The following is a 17,678-nucleotide window of genomic DNA, read 5'->3' on the forward strand; positions in this document are numbered from 1 at the left end:
AGCCACCAAGAAACTAAAGAGAAGGACGTCTTTAATCTTCTCCCTTGAAGGAAGCAGCACAAGAGATCTGCTACAATATCACTACCCAAAAATCAGATTTCTGACACAGTCTTGTTCTTCAGGCAAAGGAATATCTTTCAACTTAAGGTATTTTAAAACATCTTAAGGTATGAGAAGAGAAAAGAAAAATAACAAAAAGATGTAACTTTCAAGAGGTTATTTTTATTTTATGAAATAAACTCGCTAGAGCAGAAGTAGACCAAATTCAGTGACTTTCACTAGAGTTAGAGATGTGTACAAATGGGAGAGCCTTTAGAGGTAGTGTGAAGGAGCAAGGCAGAGATCTCACACTGAAGAGTTAATGAAGCAAAAAAGCAATGGGAAAGGAAGAAGGGTCCAAATACAAACAAAATAGCCAACAGGATATTTGGTGAAGACTGTGATAGATTTCATGAGCGTTGTTTCCAGAATGAAGAAAGCCAGAAAAGGTGAGTATAAATGTTATATTGATACATGATTTGATATGAACATGTAGGTCCATAACTTCTTACTGAGGTGTTCTGAAGGAAACAAAAATTTGTGTTATTTTTTATTCTTGATGAGCTTAAAAAAATGAAAAAAAGAAAGAAAGAATATTACAGGTCTGAATATTTCTTTTGATCCAAAATGAAACAATGTATTTCAAAATGTCTTTGTTTTTAAGGGTCAAAGGAAGTTTTCCACTTTTCTTCCAGAATACCTTAAGGAACCTTTTTTTCCTTATTTGAAACAATGTGCTGAAATTATGTATATTTTCATCAAACATATACTTTAGTGAAACCAGATCTGGAATTGTACTGTTGTTCAAGTAATTCAGAGAGTATGGTGTGGTGAACCACTAAGTCACCTTTAGTATTAAGGCCAAAATAAATTGAAAGCTGCTGCAGAATTTGAAATTGCATATCCCAGAACTTCAATCACTACATCCTGACAAGTCACATTATGTCCCCCTTCCTAAACGCAGGTGTTACTTTTCTTTAAATGCTGAATAGCATCTACTTTAGAGAATCCCATTTGTCCAGCTGAGCAGATTATTCATTTATGGACACTGTAATTGCATGGAAGTTTCTGGTATTAAGAAGCTAATTTCCTTAGGTATATATTCAATTATTAATATTTCTAAGCTGTCTTAGTTCAGTCCTAATGTGTCTCTTCCACAGTGTAAAGAAGAACAACAAAAAATAATGTATTTTTGAGCTTAATAAAATAACATTTAAGAACAGACAGAAGAAACATTTATAACATGTAATTGCATTTGAGAGCATCTCTCTTGTTAACTGGATCCATCATTCTCCACAAAAAGAGTAATTCCCATGGGCAGTCTCCCTAGATCCTGTTAATTATTTCCTCCCGTTACATTTATTTCTATCTGACACATTTTTTTACTGAGAGAACTAGTTAGACAAATAGGGACTTAGAAGCCTGACAAGATTTAAAAGGATTTTTCAAAAGGATTTTTTTTTTAAAGTTGGTAATGGTTGTGTTTCAGATTTGCCCCCACTTGTTTTAAAACCAGGGCCATTCAATCCATGTCCCCTGAAATTCAGCAGGGATCCTGGACACCCAGCCTACTTTAGCAAGGAGCTGGCTGGCACTGGTGTAACCCTTCAGCATGTCAGACCCTAGAGGTAGAAGAGACACAAAGAGGGCATTTCCAGACAGAAAATACAGTGTGCACCAGCCATTCTGATTTGTACCCTAAAATGAGGCTGTGAGAATACCTCTGAAAGGCAGGAAATGAATGGCTGCATTGTTCCTCTCTCCTCCCCTGCCAGCCACCTGCACCACATCCTGTTGTCCCCGTCACAGACTGGCAAACACCACAGCAAGGGCACGTGCCGGGTCTGTAGCTGATGCTTCTCCACTGGCAGCAGTGGAGGTCTGCAAGCACAGACCTCTGTGCCCTCCCTTACCAGCACAGAGCCCTGGAGCACACACAGCACACCCAGTCCCCCTCCTGTATGTGTTACTCTCCTTTTATTTCTCCGCTGTTCAGGTTCCCTAATTTTCTTTCCCACTTTGATATGTGCATGAAAAGTCAGCAATGGTTCTGATAATGGTATCCTAATGCAGAATCCAGGCCAGCCATGCCTACTTGTGTTTTAAACTGCTTCACACATTTCATATATGTTCTATGTATTTTCAGATATGTTGAAAATGCTCTTCCTTGGCTTTACTGTTACTGTTTGCTCTGGTAATCCATCAACCGATGGTGACTCTGAATTTCTGTACCTCTGGTCTCAGTACACTGTATTTGAAAGAAATACATAGATCTTAGTTTCCTAAAATGTCTCTGGAAAATTACAATTGAATAATATAAAGTCAGAGAGAAAGATTCTCTTGAGGATGACCCTAGTATATCCATTCTCATTCATCACAGCATCCTTGCTGCTAGGTGATAAATAAGGAGAAACCATTAAAATAGATTATGACACACAATTCCCTCCCCTTGGCACTTTCATGCAGTCTTCAAAGAAAGTTAAAAAGAAATAATAACAAAGTTTTTACATGCCTGTAACAACTATAACTGTCTCTCTGAAATACAATGCTTGTTGAAAACTTGCGTGGGAAAAGATCCAACACACACTTTCTACAGGTAATACGCTTCCGAGTTGTACGCCTTGCCTACCTTTATTTAGCTGGCTTATGGTCACAGTTTTGTTAGGATACATGCTACTGCCTCAGGACTGCCTGGAGACATCCCTGAAACACATCCCAAGAATTTCCATATGGGGTGGGGAGGTATTGTTGGACTTCGTACACTCTATGGTGACAGACACTTTGTGTATATAAATATGCATATATATATATTTTATATATATGTGTGTGTATGTATGTATGTATGTAAGTATTTGTGCACCAGGAGACACCGTGATTGCAGGTTCAAAATTCTGAGCTCCAAGGTCTTATAGAGGTCCCTTATGGATGAGGTTTTAAAGCTCCACAGGAAATCCATTATGTGGGTAGTAAAGTTTTGCTAACTCCAGGATAGTAATTCCATCTCAGATCTGTTAGCAGGAGACAGTGAGATGCCCAGTCTGACCTGCACAGTTATCTACACACAACACAAAAGAGCTACAAGAATGGTGGAACAAATCCTCTAGGTTTTTTCGTTTGTTTGTTTGTTTGTTTGTTTGTTTTTGTCTGTGTACTGAGAGAGCCTGGAAGTTACAGAAGTTAAGATTAGCTCACATGAAGGAAGGCTTGGTAGAAGAGACTCAGGAGCCATCACTGTCGCCCTCCCTCCCCTCCCAGCCTCCACTGGTTTTTCCTCATTCCTCTTCCTCAGCCATAGTCCCCTGTACTTCTTCTCAATCTTCACTTTGCTTCTTCCCACAAATGGCCCTGTCATTACCACCACAAAAGAATTTTGCTCTTCCAAAGACAGGGAAGAGAGAAGACTTGCTCGCTCCACTGCTGGAAGCTAATGACATTCTGAGCCTGGTAAAAAGGCTTAGACCCAGTGGTCCCTGGCTGAGGCCATGAACAGCTGGGATAAATCCAAGAGCTGCCTTGGAGTTGCTTTTATTTATTTCAAGGTCTAATCTGTCTCTGGCCAGCAGCACCAGAGAACAAGTATGATTTACAACCACCTTTTCTACCATAGCCAAAGACTATTCTTTCTTCCAAGCCAGAGATATTTATTCTGTCCCCCAAACAGTCTAATTTTTCTACAATGTATTTTTTTTACCTCTGATATTTGACGTCAATGCCAAAACTCCCATTAATTTCACCAAGTGTAGGACTTGTCAATGTAAGACAAAGGGAAACCCAGCAGGCTCCAGGTTTAATATGCATAGACAGTGCATATTAAACCAAACCAGTCTCCATTTTTCCCAACCAAACCCAGTGTCACAGCAGCCACAGTGCTTTGTGTCCCCTCTGGGAGCAGAGAGAGACATTGATTCAGTATAAACCAACTTTAGAGAGACAAGGACAATCAGTTTTTGACAATGGCAGACCTCCCATCATCCTGCATTGAAATCTCACTGGCAGGTTGAGCTTCCCAGAGCAGTGACCTGGCAATGACAGCCCCATGTACAAGGGGGCTCAGGCTGCTGCTCCTTCAAGGCCTCACTGTCACCATCCCAAAAAGAACACCGGAGAAATCCAGATATCTGGTTTTACAAGATAATTAGCACTATCTTTTCAGACTGAGACTGGAGAGGTAGAAAAGCTATCCAGGTGAGTCCTGACCTTCTGTATCAAAGAACTGAAAAGTGTTTTCTGAGTAACCAGACCATTTCACTGATAACAAGCTATTGACTTCTATTGATTCTAGTTATGCAGACATGAATTTCACTCCCAGACCAAAATAAATAAATAAATAAATAAAGGTCTCCCAATTATTTCTCATAAGCAACCTGCAGTAGGTATTGAATAGTGAATTCCTGGATTGCATAAAGGCAAGTTAAAATATAACTTTTTCCCATGACTACTGGCACTCATTTCATATTACAGTAGGTAGACTATTATAACATAGAACACCACACATAAAGAAATTAGCTATTTTCTTGGCCTACAAGCTGGAGAAAAAGATAAGACAGAGCTTTGATTGCTCATAACCCAGATTTGTTTTCCATTTGAGTACGCTTTGGAATGTGAAGCTATAAGTAGAATCAACAGGTTTATACCATATCATGTCAGATAACAAAGAAGAGATGACAGAAGGGATCTATCAACAGCACAGATAATTTCTAAAACAAAACAAGCTTCTACATTATAACAATCTTTTTGCTTTTTTCCTACATTGTTTATTTGATGGCATGGCAATTTGCATGTTATTTCAGGTGTGAACTCTCCGCTACAAGCACCTAAATTCAGCTCTGCAAACAGTTTCCTCCCTGGTTGCTTGGTAACAGGATGAGTATGAAGCTCAGCAAAATATGAGTTGTCCAGGGGTCACAACAACGGCATACTGTGACAGGCATGGAAAGATATAATCATCAGTCAAAATGACAGGAAAAACAAGCATAAACAAGCTCTTTCCAGCTACATTTATATCAACAATTCAGATAAAAACATGCCCCCATGAAACTAGGACATATTTACAAGCAACTGAGGCCCAATCCTGTGGTAGCTAGAAAGTCTACTAGATCGGTGCTCCTGACATCTTGTTTCCAGAAGCTAGATGTTGCTGGAACATCGTTACTCCCAGGACCAAGGCATGTTATAAGACTTCACAGTGCTTCATACCAGCACAATAAATGAGTTAAAAACGACAAACTCACTAAGGAGAAGCTGCAATTCTAACTGGAACAGTCATAAGTTAATAACAACTTGGCATGCCGTCTGGCTCCTGAAGGCTTTTTTATGACATTCTTGTGTCCTAATGTAACCCAACAAGAAACCTCTACTTCTCCACTCACAAGAGTAGACTCTAGCTTTTACAATACTGCTTGTGTCTGGTGATGACAAAAGGGGATTAGGTGTTGGAACAGCACATGTTGGACCTCAGTGTGCTGTACTGTAAGGCCTTTCAGATGTCCAGCTTAAATCTGCAATGTCTGTTCCAGGGCTCTCCTCCTCCCAACAGGGCTTCGAAGGGAGACACCCTCTCCACCCAGGTAGGTATTAAACTGCAACTAGAGACAAAGGTGGGATCTCCAAACCACTGCCTTAACACAGCAGGTTATCAAATCAGTAAACATAATTCTCAGTGGCAGCAGAGTTAGGCCAGTGAAATTCATGGGAAAATGAAAATAACAATGCCTGTCTATGCAGAACAGTCCTCAGGATACACAACAGTTCCTGATTAGCTTTTGTCACTGCTTTGCATTGACAAGTTTGCATATTTTCTTTGAGTAAATGTCAGATCCTCACTGTTCATGCAAGATGCCAGAGGCCAATTACTTACTACTGTTTATATAGTTTGTTGGCTCCACACAGGTTCATTGAACAAGTGATCCTGCAGAAAGACCTTTGAAGTATAAATGAATATAAATTAAATATAAAGCCATTTTGTTCCCCTTTCACATTTCTTGGAAACTTTTTCTGGGTGGCTGCTTTGCTAGACAAAGATTTAACAGCTGGAACATGCTGCCTGCCATAGGAACTGAAGCACACCAGGAAAAGGAGAGATGGGAGATGACCTCCCTACCAATGAAACTCTACCACTGTAAAATCATCATGTGCAGAAGTAATCTTCCCCATCATTTGAAGCAGCTCTCCATGACAAAGGGGCAAGCTCAGATGACATTGTACTAGACCCCTAGCAGCAGACTGGGGCTGGAGCATGCCTGCAAAGAGCCTGCAAGAAGATATGTAATTCAGCTCACTGCCATCTGCTGTGACTTGTAAGCAAGCAGGAAAGACTTGGTGCAGAAATTCTTAGCCTTGAATCCTAGCAGACAGAAGCAGGTCAGTAGAATAAAAAAATGAGCATTTTTAGAACTATATCTTCACAGTTTTCTGCCACATTTCAAATATTTTCTGACCTTGGATATTTGCCCAGGTTTTCTGCAACCCTAATTTGCAGAGTTCTAATAGTTTTATTGTTGTTGATTTTTCAGCCATGAAAATATAAGTATCAAACTACTTGCTATGTTCTGATCAAGAAAAAAATCCTGTGTTTCAGCAAACATAAAATGGCTTCAGCAGAGATTGTCACTGGTGGCTATAGCCCCCATTATTCATATAAAACACAGTGTTGCCGCTGATCATTATTCCTAATAGCAGTAATCCTCCCTAAATGGGTTTATTAAAGAGTCCTCAGCATCACTGTGGGCTGTTAATGATCTGCTAGTAACAGCCCATTCTGCTGTGCTTACTGCTTACTTAACTCACATCTATTTCTGCTGCTCCCCCCCCCCCCCCCCCCTATTAATCATCCACTGAAAGCATTTTTCATATTCCCTCCTGCAGCACAGCTAGAGAAAGCTTTCTGGTAGAAATCCTGAGTCTGCTCATTCTGGATCTTCTGCACAAAGTATGTTTATAGTTGTAAAATCAGCAGCTCCGTGTAAAATCAGCAGCTCCATGAACCCCTGCCCAGAAATAACCGTCCTGATTCAGAAACAACCGCAGTGACCCCTCCCAGCTGTGCTGAGGGGGGACAGCATCCTGCCTGCCTTCCCTCACAGAGGCTCTCCCCTCCCAGATACACCACAGCCCATCACAGCACCCTGCCTCCCTAGCTCCCCAGAGAGGGGTCCCTTTGGACCACACCAGGCTGCTGCTTGAGGCACCTCCGTAGCCTGCTGTGGGACTGAGACAGTGTGGCCGGGGGGAGCAGGGTGAGGATGCGTGCTGATATATAAAGGGTCTGATGCATGTACCCTGCTGCATACTGAGACCCTGCTGGGAAAAGACCTTAGCATAAAAATGGGCTCAGGCACATGGAAATAATCTTATCTTCTCAAGTCCACATAAAACCCCAGAGTCCCACCCACGATGTATAACATAGTACAGTTCACTGTTTATTTTCCTTCATTTCATCTTCATCTGACTTTTCTATTTTGCAAAACGTATCAATCATCCCAGCCGGTCAGACTGGCAATGTGCTTGGACCTCCTCATATGGCAAAACAAGTTTGAAAGTCCCAATTTTGTAATCCTTGGCTTTCATCTTGTTTCCCTCTTGCAGCAGTATATAGGCTTGGTAGGTATACAATCTGTTTTAACTGATAAAGGGAAAAAAAATCATCTAAAACCAACTCAGAATAGACCTTCTCTTCAGTATTGCAGAAGAGCTAGCTCTGAAAGGGATACTATCTTTTTAGACAAGTAACAGTAAAAAGAGATATCATTTAACCTATCCTGGGTGTCAACTCAACAGCCAGTTTCAATTTACTACCCTGCAACTGTTCAGCATGTATCTTACTTTGTCCTTAAGTACAATTGTTATTCAGAAGCTTGGAAAACAGATTAAATCAATGCTGGAGAACATCTGGGGAAGTGAATTGGCTATGAACAACTTCGACAGAGATCCCCAGGTACAAGAGCTGTTTTTGCCTTGTCTAGCTGTTTCTGGTGTTCTTGGACTTGTTTGGTTATGGACTTGTGCCATCATCTTGTTAGTTCTCTAGGTCAAAAGTAATGGAGAGAAAGGAGATTTCAAGATGTGTCTGGAATACATAAAATCCTCTTTTAGTCGATCAAATTACAATATAAATTGATACATCATCATCCCCAGGTAGTTGGCTGTTCAAGAATACAGCTTTTCTTCCAATAACAACAGATATAAAAAATATATTGAAAAAGCCATCAACTTCTACAAGGGACTCTAAAAGAATAATGTGCATGAAATAGAAATATATACATTTAAAAGTCAAGACCCCAGACCAAAACTGAAGTCTCTGAACATTCCCCTGAAACATGGAATTTGGAGTTTGATCTCAATCCAAATATCACAGCATCTATGCTGTATTAAATAGTTAAGTTGTAACTGACTCTACGTTCCAAGGCATTTTAGGGTTATGTTAAACTCGCATTATAAAAACAGGCAGAAAATTTAGTTCCCTCTCTTCCCCAGCATTTTCATTTGTGCTGGAAGCTGTCAGTTTGAAACACGGTTGTATTTTAAAACTTTCAAAAAAATCCCAGCACAGAGACAGTATGGAAATAAAATAAAAATATATCCACAGCCGTTTAGAGAAGGCTGCATTGTACTCAGCTCAAAAGGATGGCTTTTACCTTTCACAAATACACATTTTAGTCACGAATAAGGTATATGCTTTTAATCTGCTTAAGATAAGCAAAGCAGTAATTTGAAACATGGATAAGAACCATCCGGCGCATATTAATAAGTCAGATTCCCATAAGCAGGGATATTAAGAATTTTGGGGGGATCTATCATAAGAAAGAGCAAATGATGCTTTAGGCTATCACACATCCACTCACTGTCATTATTGAGCAAGAGCAGTGACATTCCATAAAATAAAGCTATAGTTTCATTTATGGGCTTCTCAGTCAATAGCTCCAACTTGCTTCATTAGCACCAGACCTTGAGGCCACAGAAAAAGCCACTTACCCAGCAAAGTAAAGTTTTACTCAGTATTAAAAAAGATGACTAAATACTTTTGACTAATTTTGGTAAATCCCCAAATTGCACAGCGTTCTGATGCTTTGTTTGTTTGTTTTTGTTTGTTTGTTTGTTTTTTGTTGTTGTTTTGTCAAAAGGTGTTAATATCCTGTGGCATTAGAAGTGCCAGGTTTTGTTTTCTTGAGGGGAGTAAGGAATACTATAGGGGTGACAAGGTTTTGCAGGCTCTTAGGGAAGTACTGCCTGCATTATTTTAGAAAGACTCATCTGTGGTTTCACATGGTGCTCTGAAAGGCTCCATTGACATGAACTTTCAGAGTATAGTCATGTTTATCTAGTTATTTGTCCTTTTTGTTGGTCTTTCCATAAGTGGTTTTGTTTTTATACCTCTCACTATGAAGGGAAGCCTGTTTTTAACTCAGTAATGCTGGTGATAAGTTGCTGACGCATGGAAGGAAAGCTGGGCATTGATGAGAGTCTCTCTCCAGACCACCCTCAGTATTTAAAAGCCGTGCTGTGCTGCACACACCCTCAGTACTGTTTTCTATAACCACACAACCACCTGGTCTCCTTTAAGAGGAAGGCTGTGCACCTCCCTTTAATTCTCTGCTCTTCTTACATGATCTTCAGCAAGTCAAAAGCTTATGCCCAAGAAAAATTTCCATCCTCATGATGACTTTAAGAGCCAAGCATGCCATTTAAAAAGGATAGCTATGCATGCAATAGTAAATGACTTTATATACTGAGAGAAACAGTGGGAAGCAATAGATGAACTAGCATCTTGATATTTCAGACAGTGTTGCTTAGTCCATTACACAGGTTTATTGCCAATCTTTATGGGGCTTACAGAGATCTCACCACTAATGTAACAACCATCATTAAGCCAAGGCTTATGCAGTAAGTAGTTAAAGTGGAAGATATTTCTTGTAGCAAATACAGCAGTTACAATCCATGTTAGAATTTCTGCTTTACTGTGATGCCAGCAGCAAAGCTAGAATGCACTTACATGTTTAGAAAATTTCTTCTGGGCAAATGACAGCAGGAGAAACTGCATCACAGCTCTTGACTTTGCTTTCCTTTATTGCATATTATCTTGTGTCATGTTCATCACCCCAGATTTCACAGGCAGGATGGCTAGAGCACTAGCCCAGGACTCAAGGTCTGAGTTCAAAGCTATGGCCTCTCAGAGACTCGTTCTGTGGCCTCAGGCTGCTCTTCACTGTAAGCTGTAGATGGCCAGACCCCATTACCTCTGTTTCAAAAAGAAAACACCATCACGTACCTGGATGTTTTGAAAATATTAGTAGATACAGAGAGATAGAAGTGGATTTTGTATGCCACTGCCACATAATCTGGGACTTCAATGCCCTTGTGCAGATTTATGGTGTTTCACTGTACAGTTTGATGACATATGAAGCCTATCCACTCCTCCAGGCCAGGGGCCACAAGACCTGCAGTGAGGCAGCTGCACAATTTTTAGTCTCTGAAAGTCCTGTTGGTCTGTGAAGAGGCGTTGAGGAAAATGAATGTTTGTAAATAAAAGAAGTGACTAAAACTGCTCCAGACAGTTGCTATAGGAGATAGCAGGTGGTGAACCTACTCAGAGGCCCCAAGAAACATTAATATTTAAAAGGTCTTACATTTCACCAACCTCAGATAAATGTGCAGCACTGTCTGTTGCCTTAAGGGAGTGTGAGGCATAGAAATCAGAATGAATGAATTAGAAAAGGGCCTTCTCTTCTTCATAAAAGAAATGGTTTTCTTATGGCACATCCCCAGACCTGTTTTCCATTGTCCCCATCTCATCAATATACCAGGCTGACACAGCCTACCAGGCTCCTGGAAACCTTCCCCACCACCAGCATTTGTCCAGGTCACAGCAAGACAGATAAATTCAGGTAAGTTCTCCAGAACATTAAAAAATAGATAGATAAATATATAAATAAATAAATGAAGTAAGCCTCAAATCCGTCAGGGCTGCTTCTGTTGCATGACGCTAGCACGATAATTTTGGGAGTTCGCTGTCATCTTGTCACAGCAGTTTCAGTGGTGACACAGTTTCACAGACTGCTGCTTTCACAGGACTATGTATCTGTAGCCATCACCATGTTTTGCAGTTTGAGCATGTGCCAACCAATTCTTTGTCCCGTTCTGGGCATTGCTTATACCCAGAGAGTGTGATCCTGCTCTGTGAAACCCACATAAGCTCTACTGTCAAGACAAGCTTTGGCAATTAAAAAAATAAAATTAAATTTAAAAAAAAAATCAAGTTTGCCTTTTTACCAATTAGCATTGCTATCTTTAGAAATAAATACACATCTCCACCCAGTTTGGGTAAAAGCTCATGCAATGGTATTTTAATATTAAATCTTCCAGTATTCTAGGTTTACATACTGGTCTTTTGTCTTTTTTGGCAGGAAAAGAAAAGATACATCGTGGTTCGGCTTTTCTTTTCTTTTCTCTTTTTTTTTTTTTTGCCTTTACTGTTGGAGCTAGTCAGGTGCTGCATTGATGGGAATAATGTTTATTAACCTGCCACTCAAAAAGACGTTGAAATATTAATTATGAAGTTTTGTTCAGTGTATTATGAATCACCGTGTTTAAAAATCAGACTTGCTGCACAAGTATGTCATTCTAGAGAGACACTCAGCATTTAAGATTAAACAGCTTTTTTAGAAAAAATATATCTTCCTCAGGAAAAGCACTAGTAAGTTTCAGTGTTTCCTATTTTAAAGGCTTTAAATCTTATTCAGCAGTAGAAAATGGCATTTTTATAATATGGAAAATTATTTTCTTTTTTATTATTAGAACAATTAGTTCTAGTTATGCTTGCACTTATGTCTTACACAAGAGTATGCCATAAATTGTATGGTATTTTGTATGATATACGAACACTGTAAAATAAAAATAAAATAAAAAAAAAACTGTGGCATGAGCTTGAAATGACATCAGCAATTATGAGAATACTACTGATGAGCTAAGCAGTGGTTTGAGAAAACTATATTTGTACCAGGTTCTATACCCTTTTAACTGCTAAGTCACTGTCTTAAAGAACACAAGAAAATGCTGTCTGTAAAATTAACTAACATTTTTTCTAGAATGCAAATTCCTGTAATCTTATAATTATATGATGCTAATTTCTGATTGGCCACCAGTGCTTAATAATCACCAGGACTTTTTTCCTTTTTTTTTTTTTTTTTTTAATAACTTCAGTTCAAGCAGGATTTATTCTGATGCATTTAAACACTTGGACATGGCACTACATTTCTCTAAGAGATTCTCTAAGACATTTTAAAGTTACGTCAAAACTATCCTGACCTATAGTCTGTACAGAAAAAACATCCTGTCACAAAATCGGTCTAACATCTTAATTCAGTCTACAGATAGAGGCTGTGTTCCTGTCTCCCTGAAGATCATATCTGTCCAAGAGTGTAAACATACAGCTTCTGTCCTTGTAGATAAATAAATAAGTAGGCTAAAATATTGCTCATCATAGAACCATAGAATGGCTTGGGTTGGAAGGGATCTTAAAGATCATCCAGCTCCAACACCCCCCTGCCATGGGCAGGGACACCTCCCACCAGACCAGGTTGCTCAAAGCCCCATCCAGCCTGGCCTTGAACACCTCCAAGGATGGGGCATCCACAGCTTCTCTGGGCATCCTGGCAGTGCAATCTAGCACGTGAGGGGAAAAAAGAAAAAAAAAAAAAAGACAGAGATCTTGAGCATAGATTTCAATGTGCATTCACTGTGAGAATTCTGTTAGAAGTCTGAAAGGTTGGGTGAAGCCATCAGAGGCCTCTCAGATATGAGCATAGTTGGTCTGTTATGACTGCAATTTTTATTGCAGTTACAGCTGCACATTGCATATACAGGTGGGACTCAGCTGCCCAGGATAAATGTGAAACCATATTTTCAGCTGATATTTACCTTGATTTCAACTGTGAATTGCTGGAGTTCAGCCCAATAGACATAGGTAGATTCCATTCAGGGCAGGGCAGGGATTCAATCTGCTGCACAAGATTATCACCTTGGGGAAAGACTGAAAAGAGAGGAAGGAGCCAGAAACTCCAGAGAAAAGGAGCAGCTGCAGAAGCCACAGGCGTTTCTGCTTCAGGTCTCTTCTTGTCAGATTTTGGCTTCTCAGTCAAGTCTGATCTTCAAGCACCCCCAGGGTTAGGCAGCATCCTTTGCTAGGTGAATGCCAGTCACTTTACCAGGGGTAATTCTGAATCTTCAGAATCAACTCAAAAGTTCTCCAGTCCAGAGCATGCTATGGATTATGCCAAAAACACACACATACACACACAAAGAGTGCCTGCAATAGCCTGGGAGGACACAGTCATTACCTTATGCCTAGTGTCATAGTTGCAAGAATTCACGTTTGGATAGAAGACTGACTAAATCACCATCTGAGGGGATGAATTAAAGCTACCCTTCCCTCTTCTGCCCTGAGAAGCTTCAGCCAATTGCCCAAGACATGTACGAGTTATGGCCAGCTAATCTGCACATGCCCAGCTTCAATCAGCAGTAAAATATACCAGTACTTGTACAGACCACCATGAGGGTACCTGGGAAGGCACTGGGGAGGTGTAATGGGGTGGCAGAGAGTAACATCAAGGCCATGGAAAGAAGCTGAGGTGATACAAAGAGAAGGTGAGTAGCATTTATGTCATACACAGCATAAATCCTTTGAGAAATCAGGCTTCATTTGTTTCAAGGATTATGGTATGACCTGTTGAATTATGCTGCACACATAAGCATAGACAGTGGGAAGGGACTCATAATACATACATGCTTTGTGGTACACTGATGCAATAGAAACACATTTAAATTTGTGCCATATTAAAAAGAAGTGACACTATGAATACTGATCAAAGCACAAAATCATGCCATCCTATGGAAATAGTGTTGGTCTAGACAGTCTGAGCAGACTCAGCTCATTAAAGAAGACACCACCCTCAGCCAAGAATTTAATGAGGACTTTCACAACACTCAGGCAAACATCCTAACTGGAACATATAAATGTCTGCATTGATAGTGAACAGTGCTCTGTTCTCTGCAACTGGAAGTGGATTTTATCTTGAAAATTAGCAAGAACTCAGGGTCTCTGGAGCATGATTTTTTGTTAAATTTTTCTACCGGACTGTGAGCTCCCAATCACTGTACTTTTGTTGACTAGAGAAGACATAAATTGAACACCAAGTGAGCAGAACCACTGACCTCAATCAAAGTAGAAGTCAGCCAGTTATTTTTTATCAAAGTTTGCTTATTCAGAAGCCAACCATTAAAGCAGACAAGCATCAGCAGCCTACTGTTGTCCCCCAACAGACTGCTAAGAAATTGAGGATCTCCACCAAGGATACCGTACACAATGTCATGTCATTTGCAAACAAAGTTTACACATGGTCTGGATGTAGATCAGAGTCCATTATTTCAGCAACCTTATCCTAGAGAGATTTGAGAAGAGCTTTAGTATACAAAAGAGTTAAAAGTTTGGCACCTCATCCATATCATCTAACACTGCCAAACTTTCATATGTCACTTAAGACTTAAAGGACTACTCCCTCTTCCCCCTCCCTTAAGGTGCCTTTAAATAACTTATTCAAGAGAACTTTATATTTTTCTATTTCAAGCTGTTTAATTTGAGGAGTATGTAACCAGTGTCAAAAAATATCAGGCAAACAATGGTTAATAAGATAAAATTTTATGAAATTCCAAATGTTAGTATAGCTCTACTAAAACTAACCTCTGTGAAGCTTGCTGCTTCTTCTTGGCATATTGACATAATTCAAAATATTATTGTTTCCTGAAATCTGGACATACTTTTATCTATATAATTTTCGCCTTTTCTGTAGTAAAACAGTGGACCTGGCAACTTTGGAAAAGCTCTTTCTGAATACAAATTTTGCATCCAACTTCAATTTTCAAAGGAGAGCCATCATCCCAACCAGGTTTACCTGACAATGATCTGGCTTGATAGTTCAATGTTTCAAACAAAGCAGATGGTTGTGTGTTTTTTGCCCCCTTCCCTTCCCTTCCCTTCCCTTCCCTTCCCTTCCCTTCCCTTCCCTTCCCTTCCCTTCCCTTCCCTTCCCTTCCCTTCCCTTCCCTTCCCTTCCCTTCCCTTCCCTTCCCTTCCCTTCCCTTCCCTTCCCTTCCCTTCCCTTCCCTTCCCTTCCCTTCCCTTCCCTTCCCTTCCCTTCCCTTCCCTTCCCTTCCCTTCCCTTCCCTTCCCTTCCCTTCCCTTCCCTTCCCTTCCCCTTTCCTTTTCCTCTCCTCTCCCTTTCCTTTTCCTCTCCTCTCCCTTTTCCTCTCCTTTCCTTTTCCTTTCCTCTCCCTTTCCTTTTCCTCTCCTCTCCTTTCCCTTTTCCTCTCCTTTCCCTTTTCCTCTCCTCTCCTTTCCCTTTTCCTTTCCTTTTTCTTTCCTCTCCCTTTCCTTTTCCTCTCCTCTCCTTTCCCTTTTCCTTTCCTTTTCCTCTCCTCTCCCTTTCGTTTTCCTCTCCTCTCCCTTTTCCTCTCCGCTCCTCTCCCTCTCCCTCTCCCTCTCCCTCTCCCTCTCCCTCTCCCTCTCCCTTCCTCTCCCTCTCCTGGAATACCCATGCCTTTAGTCAAATCCTAAATTATATTCAGCAACAACGTAGAGCTGTCCTGTAGCATTATGGAAACATACTGTTAAAAATCCAAGCAGTCTTCATTAAAGAAAACCTTTATACTTTTGCATTCTGCAACCAGCTCTTCATTTGTCACTGTGGGCAATGGCTTTCGAGAATATTTTTTATTCATGATTACACATTCAACGACCAAGTTGTTTCTTGCCTGCTCACTATAAACAACAACCTGTAATAACACAAATAATAGAATTAAGTCATAGCACAGTCTACAGAGGCAAAATACAACCTAATACACATAGGTAGGCCAAATGACAGAGCTGAGTACCTGGCTTATACCCCAAATAATGTAATGCAAGTATCATGGAAAGTGAGAGGAGAAATATCTTATTCCACTGTTCACAATGATCAAGTCCAATTTTCTCTATTGCATAGAGGAATCTCTTTCCATAGCCAAATTTCTGATTCTGAGAACTGTTTCTAGCACCTTGTCCATTGGGTCTAATGTGAATAGGATTAAAGAATTAAAAGGACTGGTTCAGAGCATGAAAAGGAGTAGGTATTCTCTTGCTTATACTATAAACTCAACACGGTGAAATCTAGCTGATCTGAGTTATTGTTGGCAGCTAAAAGCAGCAGTAAATGAAAGCTGTTCAGTGATATGTCGATCTGCCTAGCACTTGAAAAACATGGATTCACAATGTTACACCACTGTGAATGACCCTGGGCAAATCACTTACTCTTTGACCCTAGTGTTCTTACCTGCTACATGAGAAAAATAAGCATTGTGCTACCCTACTGAAACATAAAAACAGGCTGATTGGGAATTTTATGTCTATTTAAGAGACTTTTCCCTATGAAATCTTTAATAGTTAAGGTGCCAATAGAGACCCAGAAAAGCAAGATGAAATATATCCCTATATAATACAAACATAATTCAGTTAAAAGTATAAGCTATGCAAGACAGCATCCCAGTAAAGCCAAGACAACCTGAACTATGTACAAAGGCCATTTGAGCTCCAACAAGTTGTTCTGGTCTCTCTCTTACAGACATCCTTCCCAGGATGAAGAATTCTGGGAGGTGTCACTCAGATTGCCTTTGGCTGACACCAAGTTGAGCTGGGCTCTACAAGAGTATGTAAACAGATTAGGGAAATTAAGATGGCTTGCAATTTACATGTGTGCTGTTCCGTAAACATTCCCTATAAAACCATCCCACCCATCATTTTACTGATGGATGTATTTCTTTGTCCTAACCAGCAATTTCATGCACATCACATTTTTGGCACCTTCCTTCCTGAGACAGACTGACCCTCTGCTGCCTGTGTCTCATCTCTGCATCGCAGGGAGACATGCCAGCCTCTGGCTTCCAACACTGTCAGGCTGTGTCAGCCAATAAAACTTCATAAACTAAAGAGTGGTTTTCTCAGCTGGAAATAGTTGTATTGATAAACTACAGCTTTTAAACTTAGAAACAAATACATGCAGGAGCCAATGTCATTCAGAGTGTATTCCTGGTATTCTCTGACTTGCAAGCTGAGAAGATTTCTAATGGTTCAAAATATACAAAAATGCATCTACACTGCAGTCCAGCTAAGCCCCTGAACTAAGAAATATTCCAATCCATCTGTTCACTTCTTTCTCACACAGTGAACAAAATAAAGCATAGCATGGCACTCCTGAGAAAAGCAACTTTCCCTACAGCAACAAGATTTGTCTTCATTTTCAAAGTTTTGTCATGGTGGTCTGTCTGTTTAGAACTAGCAGCTTCTTGATAGACAACTTGTGGCAAATCAGTTTCCCTTAGCTCAAACCAAATATTAGGGGAATATGTATTTTTAGTCTCTTAAACCAATATGAAGGTTGCATATTCCATGATATTTAGCATTGTGGCCATTTACCCCTAGTAAATAACTTCCTAAACTATGGCGTATTTGAGTTTAGACTAAAACAAGATCACAGCCTGCTTTACTCAAGAGTTTGTTTTTGTTTTGTTTTGTTTTGTTTTTTCCAGCCTGTTGAGTATTTTCTTTTTCTTTTGCAAAA

The 17,678-nt window shown here is 40.0% G+C and overlaps 2 long non-coding RNA genes across 4 annotated transcripts in view; both read right to left on the reverse strand.

Moving 5' to 3' along the window:
• LOC310889770 overlaps window positions 1-17,678 on the reverse strand; it is a 50,056-nt gene that overhangs the window by 19,804 nt on the left and 12,574 nt on the right. The window lies entirely within an intron of this gene.
• Window positions 72-15,855, reverse strand: LOC310889771. The gene is made up of 3 exons (XR_014576791.1): window positions 15,695-15,855; window positions 12,952-14,471; window positions 72-10,273 (listed from the first exon to the last, which is right to left on the reverse strand). It is a non-coding gene; the product is annotated as an uncharacterized lncRNA (long non-coding RNA).

The sequence above is a fragment of the Anser anser genome (assembly GCF_964211835.1).
Source record: "Anser anser genome assembly, chromosome: Z".
Lineage (NCBI taxonomy): Eukaryota > Metazoa > Chordata > Aves > Anseriformes > Anatidae > Anser > Anser anser.